Genomic DNA, 10,090 nt, shown 5'->3' with positions numbered 1-10,090 from the left:
GTGAAATGAGCTTCTAATGATATAATTTTCACATTATACATGTCATATACTATTAACCATATCAAGGCAATATCGAAAAACGCATTAGCCCCTATATATATGGACGGAGGGAGTATGCAATCTATCCCTAATCACCAAAAATGCTAGACGTACAGGCTTTCACAGGGGTTCTACAGGCTCCTTCCAAACTTTCTAAACATGTCCCCCTGATTTCAATGAGGATGGGCCCATGCGTCTACTAATGACCAATTAAAAACTGCCATGACATCATGTATTCCCCTCATCCTGTAACCTTCCTGTATCTGTTGCAAAGCTCCACTAATCACACACAACCCGCTTCTAGAAAACCACGTGCGATGGACCTTTTCAGCCGCGTGGAATGTATAGTGCATGGTAGGTGCAGCGTCACTAATCATGCAGGGTGGTGGTAGTTGGAAAGCAAGTAGAGTAACATGGAGTACTAGCTAGTTTAATTAATTACACCTACTACTTGCTATTGATGCGGTTGTACAGACTATAAGGGTGACTTAGGCAGTGAGAGTCCCTTCCACGATTCCACCTACACTGCTACTCCATCAACCATCGCACACAAACATACCTTTGCGAGCTCTCAGCTACCTTACCACACCCGTGAAACCATGGAGGCGGCCCTGGTGAGTGCGGTGATGGGGGTACTGAAACCCGTTATCATGAAGCTCGGCGCTCTACTGGGTGACGACTACAAAGCGTTTCAAGGGTGTGCGCAAAGAGATCAAATCCCTCACTCATGAACTCGCTGCCATGGATGCTTTTCTCGTGAAGATGTCGGAGGAAGAGGATCCCGATGTGCAAGATAAGGTGTGGACGAATGAGGTGCGAGAGCTTTCATATGATCTGGAGGACGCCATCGACAACTTCATGCAAAGTGTAGGCGACAAAGACGAAAAACCAGATGGCTTCATTGAGAAGATGAAGCACACACTAGGTGAGTTGGGGAAGATGAAGGCTCGCCATCGAATTGCCAAGGAGATCCAAGATTTGAAGAAACAAATCATTGAGATGAGCGATACGAATGCAAGGTACAAGGGTCGCCAGACCTTTACTAGCACAAAAAATGAAAGCATCGACCCTAGAGCTCTTGCTATCTTTGAACATGCTTCAAAGCTCGTCGGAGTTGAAGAACCAAAGGCCGAGATAATCAAACTATTGACTGGAAAGGATGAATGTGCATCAATCGAAGAGCAACTAAAGATGGTCTCCATCGTTGGATCTGGAGGAATGGGCAAGACAACTCTTGCAAACCAAGTGTATCAAAAGCTCAAAGAGGAATTCAAGTATAAGGCTTTTGTATCGGTATCGAGAAACCCAGATATGATGAATATCTTGAGAACCATTCTAAGTGAAGTTAACTGCCAAGGTTATGCTTACACGGAAGCAGGGAGCATACAACAACTGATAAGAAAGATTTGTGATTGCCTAACGGAGAAAAGGTACTACTTTATTCATTTTAATTCACATGTTATCCATTATTCTATTAAGATTTGTCACATGGACCCCACGATAGCCAATTTATCATCAATTTAGTTTCATAATTTAGGAGAAAAATAGTCAAATGTATGCAATTACTCCTTTGCACATACTTAGCCAGTTAACTAGCCTATTACTTTTGGAAGAAAAGCAAGGCTTGTATAAGCAGTAAGTGCATATAATTAGGATACGTGCTCGGTATCTGTATACCAAAAGATGACAATTTCCATAATACAATTATAGCAGCGATGTTAATTTTAACCTTAGCAGTGATCATCATGCGTAGAGCTCTACTTATTTTTCTAGACCGGTCTTCTTTGACATAATTTGACATAGTTTAACATTTTTTAATGAAACCCCATTTAAATGCTCAGCAATCTATTCATGTTTTGTATCATGGTCTCCTCGTTCAAGTTACATATAGCTAAAAAAATAGTTTTGTGCATTTGGAAGTTTTTCCTATGTTTTATTTTGTTTGTACACATCATTTTAAGGCGTCATATTAACTAATATCAGTCATAAAACCATGTGCAGGTATTTTATAGTGATTGACGATATATGGGATATTAAAACATGGGATGTTATAAAGTATGCGTTCCCTAAGACAAGATTTGGCAGTGCAATAATCACCACTAATCGTATCAGTGCGGTGGCATGTGCATGCCATTCATCAATTGGTGGTCATATTTACAACATTAGACCTCTTAATATGGCACACTCAAGACAACTATTTTTCACAAGATTATTCAACTCTGAAGAAGATTGTCCTTCATCCCTTGAAAATGTTTCTAACCAAATATTGGAAAAATGTGATGGCTTGCCTTTGGCAATCATTGCTATATCTGGTTTGTTGGCTAACACAGGAAGAACAGAATATCTCTGGAACACAGCGAAAGATTCAATTGGTCGTGCACTTGAAAGGAGTCCTAGCATCGAAAGAATGATAAAGATATTGTCACTGAGCTACTTTGATCTGCCTCCTCATCTAAAAACTTGTCTCTTGTATCTAAGCATTTTCCCAGAAGATTCTGTTATTCAGAAGAAAGACCTTATATGGAGATGGATTGCAGAAGGATTTATAAGCAAAGAAGGTAGATATTCAGCATATGAGTTTGGAGAGAGGTGTTTTAATGAGCTTGTCAATAGGAGTTTGATCCAACCTGTGAAGCTGGACACATATTATCAGGTGCTTGCTTATCAAGTTCATGACACAATTCTTGATTTCATAGTATCCAAGTCCATTGACGAGAATTTTGTTACTTTCGTCGGTGTCCCCAGCTTAACTATTGGGACACAACGCAGAGTACGCCGGCTCTCCATGCAAGTTGTAGAGGATGGAAATTTTACCATGCCAACCTTGGTATTGTCTCATGTTCGATCACTCAGCGTGTTTGGGCATGCAATGAAAATCCCTTCATTGTTGGAGTTCAGTCATTTGCGCACTTCGGACTTTGGAGGGTGCAGCCAATTGGAAAACCACCATCTTGCAAACGTATGGAGGTTGCTTCAGCTAAGGTACATCAACATTAGTAGGACAAAGGTAAACAAGCTCCCGGAACAAATTGGACATCTACAGTGCTTAGAGATGTTGGACATGAAGTGGACAGATGTACACAGTTTACCACCAAGTATTGCCAACCTTGAAAAATTGGCTCATTTAATCGTTGATCAACGCTATGTTACCTTTCCAGATGGAATTGCGAATATGCAAGCACTGGAGACTTTGAAATGTGTGAAGGCTGTTGGGCAGTCATATGACTTTCTTCAAGGGCTTGGGCAGCTAAAGAATCTGAGCAAGTTGCACCTTGGTGCTATGTATGTTCAACATCGATACAAGGAAGTTATGGCTTCTTCTCTCTATAACCTTTGCACACAGAACCTTAGTTCACTAACTTTGGAGTTTCTCGATGACAACATCTTACTGGATAAATGGCACACTTCTCCTCCGCTTAATCTCCAAAAACTTAAGATAGAGCATTGTGTCCTCCCAAAGTTTCCAAATTGGGTAGGATCACTCGTCAACATGGAGAGCTTAAGCTTGGAAGTGGAGAGAATCGAGCATGAAGATCTCTGCGTCCTTGGATCCCTACCCGCTCTGCTAAGTCTGGGTCTCGGAGAAAGGGAAAAACAAGCTTGTTGTAAAGATAGAAGGCTGATAGTCACTCCTGAAGCTGGGTTCCGATGCCTGAGGAAGTTTAGTTATGGGGCACAGGGGGATGGAATGGATCTCATGTTTGCGGCAGGATGTATGCCCAAGTTAGAAAAACTGGAGATTCGTTTTTCTGGCCGTATTGACAATGAGTCTCTCAGTAGTGCTGATGCTTTCGATTTCGGGTTCGAAAACCTCACCTGCCTCACTACTTTCAAGTGTCAGATAGGTGACTGGGATACTATCATGAGCACTGTTGATGCTGTACATGCTTCTGCAAAGAGAGTAGTGAGCACACATCCCAACAACCACCTTAATCTAATCTTTGATCATCTCTTTATGACTTGTTAAGGTCATATGTAGGTACGTTATTTCTTCTCTTCTTCTCTAGACTTGCTAATTATACATAGATCGATGTTGGTTGTAGTGGAGTATACTTACTACTCCCTCCGAAAACTAATAAAAGAGCGTTTAGATCACTACTTTATTTATCTAAACACTCTTATATTTCTTTACAGAGGGAGTAGCAATCACTCTTTCTTGAACAGAACAGCCATATATAAGGGCTTCTCATTTTCGACAGATTTTGAACTGTAATCTACGCTTGCTATCATGGTTAGACTCTAACTGTAGTCCAAAACATTTGCAGTGCTGCTCTCCGGGTGCTTTAGTAGCTAGCTAGCAGATTGAGTATTTAAGTGTGTCCTTCCTGGCTGTTGTTGGACAGACGCACCAGTCTCGTTGGATGGGCTCGAGCCGCTGTTGCATTTCACGATGTCGTTCTGTTGGAAATTGCGGCGAGTCTTCACTTGGTGGCATCAACGACAATTAATCCCTCATTCTGAAAAATAAATTAATCCCTGTATCAGTAGCGGGATGACTGGTAATCTACCAGCAAAGTTGCACCTTGGGTTCTGTATCTGGTGAAAGAAACAGAGTCAGACGGAAAGCTCAGATTCAGTGGTGAAGTTGGCTTCCGATTCGTGAAGATTCTTATTTATAATACATGTTATGAACCAGTACATCTGATGTTTGGGACAGGGTCCATGCCAAAGCTTGAAAAACTCGAGCTTAAATATATTTGCATGGTTGAAGCTAACTCTCTCGGCTTTGGAATTGATAACCTCCCTTGCCTCACTAGTGTCAAATGCATTTATGGTAAGGGTGATGATAGCATTGTTGAAGCCGTGAAGATTGTCATGGAGAGAGGAGCCAGCACACATCCCAACCACCCTGGTCTACTCTTGGAGGGAGCTTTCTGATACTTCCAACAAACAAGCCAATAACCGCGGAGATGCTGCTGCTCGTTGTCCGGCTGGCCAACTCTGAAGTTTAAGAGTGTTTAGCTTGATTCTTCTCCCTTTTATGGTACACCAGTGTGCTGTATTCCCTCCATTGGATAATGTCCTATGGAGTCCGTGTGATAGAAAATTGTAGAATTGGGTAAGACTGTTACTGTACTGTATTTACTGTAAGAGTGTTTGTGCCCATGTTACGCTCTGCTTCATCTCAACAATTTGGACGTTGTTATATATGTTTGCTTACGGTTGTTTACAGCTTAATATAAGCCTGTCAACTGGTATGTATTGCTGTCAATTAAATCTTGATTTTACAGTTCATCTGTTAGTCATTTGCAGTAGTAACCAGATCAGTACTGGCTGATTATTGGGCACTTGAGTCTTGTGGCTGATCGATGTTGTTGGAAACCAGCTTGGGAGCAGATTAATTCTGCAGTCAACAATCCCAGTTCAGCGTTGTCATTCACAAAATGTGTTCTCTTTCTGAATGGGTAAACTACCTTCAGTTCTTGTCTATCCCTCAAGGAGACCGGGCATTTCTACAAAAGTTTCACTGTCAGATTCAGTTTAACTACAAGCACTATACTGGCTGGTGGTCTAATTGGAGCTAGTAGAACTGTATGTGTTGACTGTGCTCCCTTTGTCTTTGTTGGATAATGTAAGGCATTTCTGGCTTAAGCTGCAGTGTCTTGCTGGGCAACTTTTTGTCCAGCTTCCAAGCTGTCATTCAGAAAGTGTGAGTTTCTTTCTCGATGGTACGTAGCTATTCAAATCTATTGTTGTGTTTGGCCGTTTCTCCGGGCATCCCTAGATAACTTCTGGATGCGTCAGCTTTTATTCACTTAGAGATTATAGTTAGTACAAATGTGTGAGGTGCGTGATTTTGCAACAGCAGTTGTGTTTTTGCAACAGCAGATTATACATTGTTCAGTTATGACTTATGAGTAGATGCGTGATTTTACATCTACAGTCTTCTCATTTTACATCTACAGTCTTTTGCAGTCTATAATCACTGATACATTTTTTATGTGACAGACCGTTGCAGTGCTATTCTCCAGATGATTATTTTGGTGGCCTGTCTAATGTTGGAAAGGAGATCCTGTTTCCTAAATGATGCTATAGCGTTGGGCCTCACATGTTATGTTTCTCCTCTGTTTTTTGATGATAGGTCTTGGTGATGTTGGCAAGGAGACGCTCTCTGTTTCCCGGACGAAGAGACGCTCTCTGTTTCCCGGACGAAGAGACACAGACAAATGCGGACCTATCCTGACCTCAGTGAATGCAGCCGAGCTCTCGATCTCCTGAGTAGACAAGGCAGTTCTACCAAAGCTTCACAGATGCTTCAGTAGAAGATTGGGTACTCAGGGTGTCCTTGCTCATAATGGACACACACTCTCTTGCTGAATAGGCAAAGAGGCGCTGCTGCACTGCATGATGGTGCTGGAGACTGCATAACAGGGGCCTCTCTTGATCGCAGAAGTAATTCACCAACCCAAAAACCAGGAACATCACCAAACATGAGAATTTCTGCTCCTCGCCCGGTTCTAAAAACAGAGTTTTCAGCTGCATACTTTTCAGTTGACTTTCCGTTTCTCCTTGCCCTGCTCTGCAGCTGCTGATTCAGTTCTACCATCTTCATTATTGCTGAGATGCAAGCACTGCTGCTGTTTTGAAATCGGCTATTATCCTGCTGCCGTTTGAGAAAGCTAGTATTTAGCATGCGAAGTGTAATACTCCCTCTGTTCACTTTTATAAGGCTTTGTAGATGTTTCAGACAGTGTGCAAAACAGCACGATTTCACTTGTCTGAAACGACTTATAAAAGTGAACGGAGGGAGTAGTTTCTGGATTGTTATTTTCGTTCCTCCTTTTTTCAGTGATAAATCTTGGTGATTTGGAAATGGACAAAGATGACGATTTGGGCATCGAAACCACTACTAGATGTCCTCGAAGATCACCAAGGTGTTGTGCATCGAAATCGCCACAACCTGTCCCGGAAGATCGACAGGCACGAGTAGACAGTTAATGCAATGCCAGATCTCTCCCGGCGACAATTTTACCCTAATTAATTTGGAAGTAGAAGCCAAGAACATCAGAGTTGCTGGTTGCTGTTCCTGCTCCTTTTACATGCATAAACCAACATGCTGAAGGGTGTGAACTACGTGTATGTGCATCTTCAGTAGGTCTTCAGCTTTTATTCATCAACAAATTTTCCCCCCATTTTTTAAGGAAAAAACGGAACATTACCTAATTAATGAATTTAGACAGGGGCTCTTCTCGTTTTCTCAACGATTTGTATAAAGCTATGCTTAATTATGGTCTTTTATAGGGACGCAGCGATTCGGTGCTCGAGCCCAGCTGCACCCGAAATCGCTGGCGTCGGCTCAGCTCTCGTGATTCGGGAAACATGCACTGGCATGTCTGCGCAAAAGCAGCGGAAATAGAGAATACAGCGCAGATACAGCGTGAAACAGTGCGCAAGAGTGGGCCCGAAACGTATGGCTGGGCGTCCGTCCACGCGCCGATTTTCATGGGCCGCGGACCAGAACGTTTACTTTTTTTGCCGAGCCGTGGAACAGTTCGCCAATACGTGTGACGGCCGTCCGCGGCGCCTACCGGACGTCATGTGCATACGGTTCGGCTCGAGAGAGGTCAGCCACCAAACCCTCTTGACTAGGTCGTTCTCGAAGCCCGCCGCCACCGCGGAAGGCTTGCCCAGATCCAGCGGGGTACGGCGAGCTTCGGGAGCCCCGGCCGGTGAGCGATGGAAGATGCTAGGCTCGAGTTCCTGCTTGATGCAGTGGGCAGGTAATTGAATCCTGCCCGATTGGAGATCTAGCGAATTCAAGGATTTGTGTGTCCCCATGACACAGCCGACGACTGACGCTGAGTCCGGCGCCCCTGGCCTAACTTGCAGGATTCCGCTCCGTGAAGGGTTCGCGGACAGTGTAGATCATCCTGATCCGGTCCCTCTGGCGGTGCTCCCGCGAGCTGATGTCGCCCCTACTGCTCAGGTGGACTTGAATGGCTGCTCAGGTTGCGGGCAAAACTGTTGGGTGCGCAGTGGCGGGGGAGCCGCAGGCAATCAATGGCGACAATGTCTGCTCAATCAACGGACAGGGTGAACCCGAGGCTCCGGCTTAGGCAAAAAGGTACGCCCTGCATCCTTGCTTTGTTAAGCTGTTCTTGTTTTTTGCAACTGCTGTGATGGTTTCCTCCAGTTCTACGTGCTATGTGATGTGCTAGTTACTTGTCTTAATGATTGTAGAACGAAAACAAAACGGAATTGCTAGTTTATTTTAGTTATTGTTGTGATTTACTTATATGTAAGCTTAGTTCAGCCCGCACATCAAAATTACTGTTGTCCCACTAATTCGAGCGTGCATAATTAGATGGGTTTTTGTTTGTGAATTCAGGTTACGGCTTGTTAGTGTGCAGCGTGCGCTGAACTAGAAGTGTGGTCATGTGAAATCTGTGTGGTTCAATGTCTTTGTCGTTGCTTCTTCTTGCATGAGCAAGTGATGATAGCTGTTAGATTTGGCTTCATCGTGAAAGATCTGCTCTGCACTGAAGGGACACTTGCATTGAGCAAAACTGCACTATTAGGTGCCTGCCTATGTCAGGAGACATTCAAAAGTTCAGTAGACAATCATTGAGCAAAATTGTATTGAAGGGTCCAGAAACTATTTTTGTACATCAGTTGTGGCATGTAACTTATTTTTCCTCTGTATCTCACACAGCTCTAACCTTGTCTTTCCGTTTATTTCCTTCTTATTGTGTATTTGGCATTGGTAAATCTGTAACAGTAACATTCTTAATATTGCTAATGGTTCATCCTCATTGTAGTTCAGAAGTTACTAAACTACAAGACTATTCAGCGGTGGCACAAGAGGTGGTGAGGAATAGCGACTACGACGAGCAAAGACGCGGTGCAGCCGGCAACGACGACTGTCGCCTGCTCTCTGGTAAGGCCTCCATCTTTTCTCTCTTTTTGTGTCACTTTGAACTATACACAAGTGCAAACTAGTTCGGCTCAAGAAAAGTATAAACAAGACACAACCCTCTTAACAATGCCTTGCTGCTGTAAGTAGCTGAAGCCTTCCTGGCACTTGATTCAGCAGATTCTCGATTTCTCGTCAGTTGTTTTCTTCTTTCTTGTATCACCGCCCTCCCGGGTACAACGGAAGACGACGAACAGTTTGATGGTTTTTTTTGTCTTTCTCAGCTGTTGTTATATCTTAATTAGGAATTCACTTTTCATTTAGCGTTAATATGGATACGAGAGTGGATCAAACTAGGAGTAATCTGCTGCTTCTTAATGTTGGATAATTGGATCGAGATTCACCCTCTCTAATCATTATTAGCTTGCCATATTCTTGAACCTCAACAAGTCATGAAGAATCCCATACTTCTTTCCAGTTTAATATTGGCAATTCACCCTTGTTGTTTGCATATCGCTAATCCGTTGCAGAATTATCAAATTGTCTAAATTTTCTCTTCCAGTACAGTGTTTCCTTTTTGTTTCCAACTTTATGAATTCATAGTAACTTTACTGATTTGGATGAGCTGAGGATGAAAGAAGAGATCAGTGCTGCCACATGGTGCTTTCCATTCGAGCAATTGCGGTGTGTAGAAATGCTTTATGACTTGCATTCCAGCCGATGAACTATGGTTGTATTGTCGCATTAGGCCACATTTTTGTCCTGTCAGATATCAGTGTATTTTTATTTATATTTGCAATTATTTCACTCTTTTTTCTCAATTTATATTTGGTCTATATGGACCACGGACAATCAGTTTGGATGCTTATACGCCATCAGTTTGGATGGCAAAACAGCACAAAACGAGAGTGTGCTTAAAGTTTTCGTTGTCAGCATAGTCTTCGTTTGCTTATAGTTTTCCAGCCACCATGTTTCTATGTCAAATGTCATTTGACCACACAAGTGTCATTAGTCTAAAGCAAACGAGGATAGACTCGCTGAAAATGTTCCTTTTCCCCATCCAAACAAAATTTGGGGTGGCAGGGATTAAGGTGGTTGGAAGGGACTGATCCAATCCCTGGGTGGATTTTTTCCACTGGAGTATTTGTTCCCCTATAACCAAACAAGCCCTAAGGGAAAACAATGTCAACCTTGGTA

At 42.9% G+C, this 10,090-nt stretch overlaps 1 long non-coding RNA gene and 1 pseudogene across 1 annotated transcript; both read left to right on the top strand.

The window, feature by feature from the left end:
- The first annotated feature begins 573 nt into the window (after positions 1-573).
- LOC119321697 lies at positions 574-5,195 on the top strand (annotated as a pseudogene).
- Positions 5,196-7,596: 2,401 nt separating this feature from the next.
- On the top strand, positions 7,597-9,714 carry LOC119326643. The gene is made up of 3 exons (XR_005158095.1): positions 7,597-7,760; positions 7,870-8,104; positions 8,799-9,714. It is a non-coding gene; the product is annotated as an uncharacterized LOC119326643 (long non-coding RNA).
- Positions 9,715-10,090: the final 376 nt, after the last annotated feature.

The sequence above is a fragment of the Triticum dicoccoides genome, chromosome 6B, assembly GCF_002162155.2.
Source record: "Triticum dicoccoides isolate Atlit2015 ecotype Zavitan chromosome 6B, WEW_v2.0, whole genome shotgun sequence".
NCBI lineage: Eukaryota > Viridiplantae > Streptophyta > Magnoliopsida > Poales > Poaceae > Triticum > Triticum dicoccoides.
This window is presented reverse-complemented; position numbering and strand designations above follow the sequence as displayed.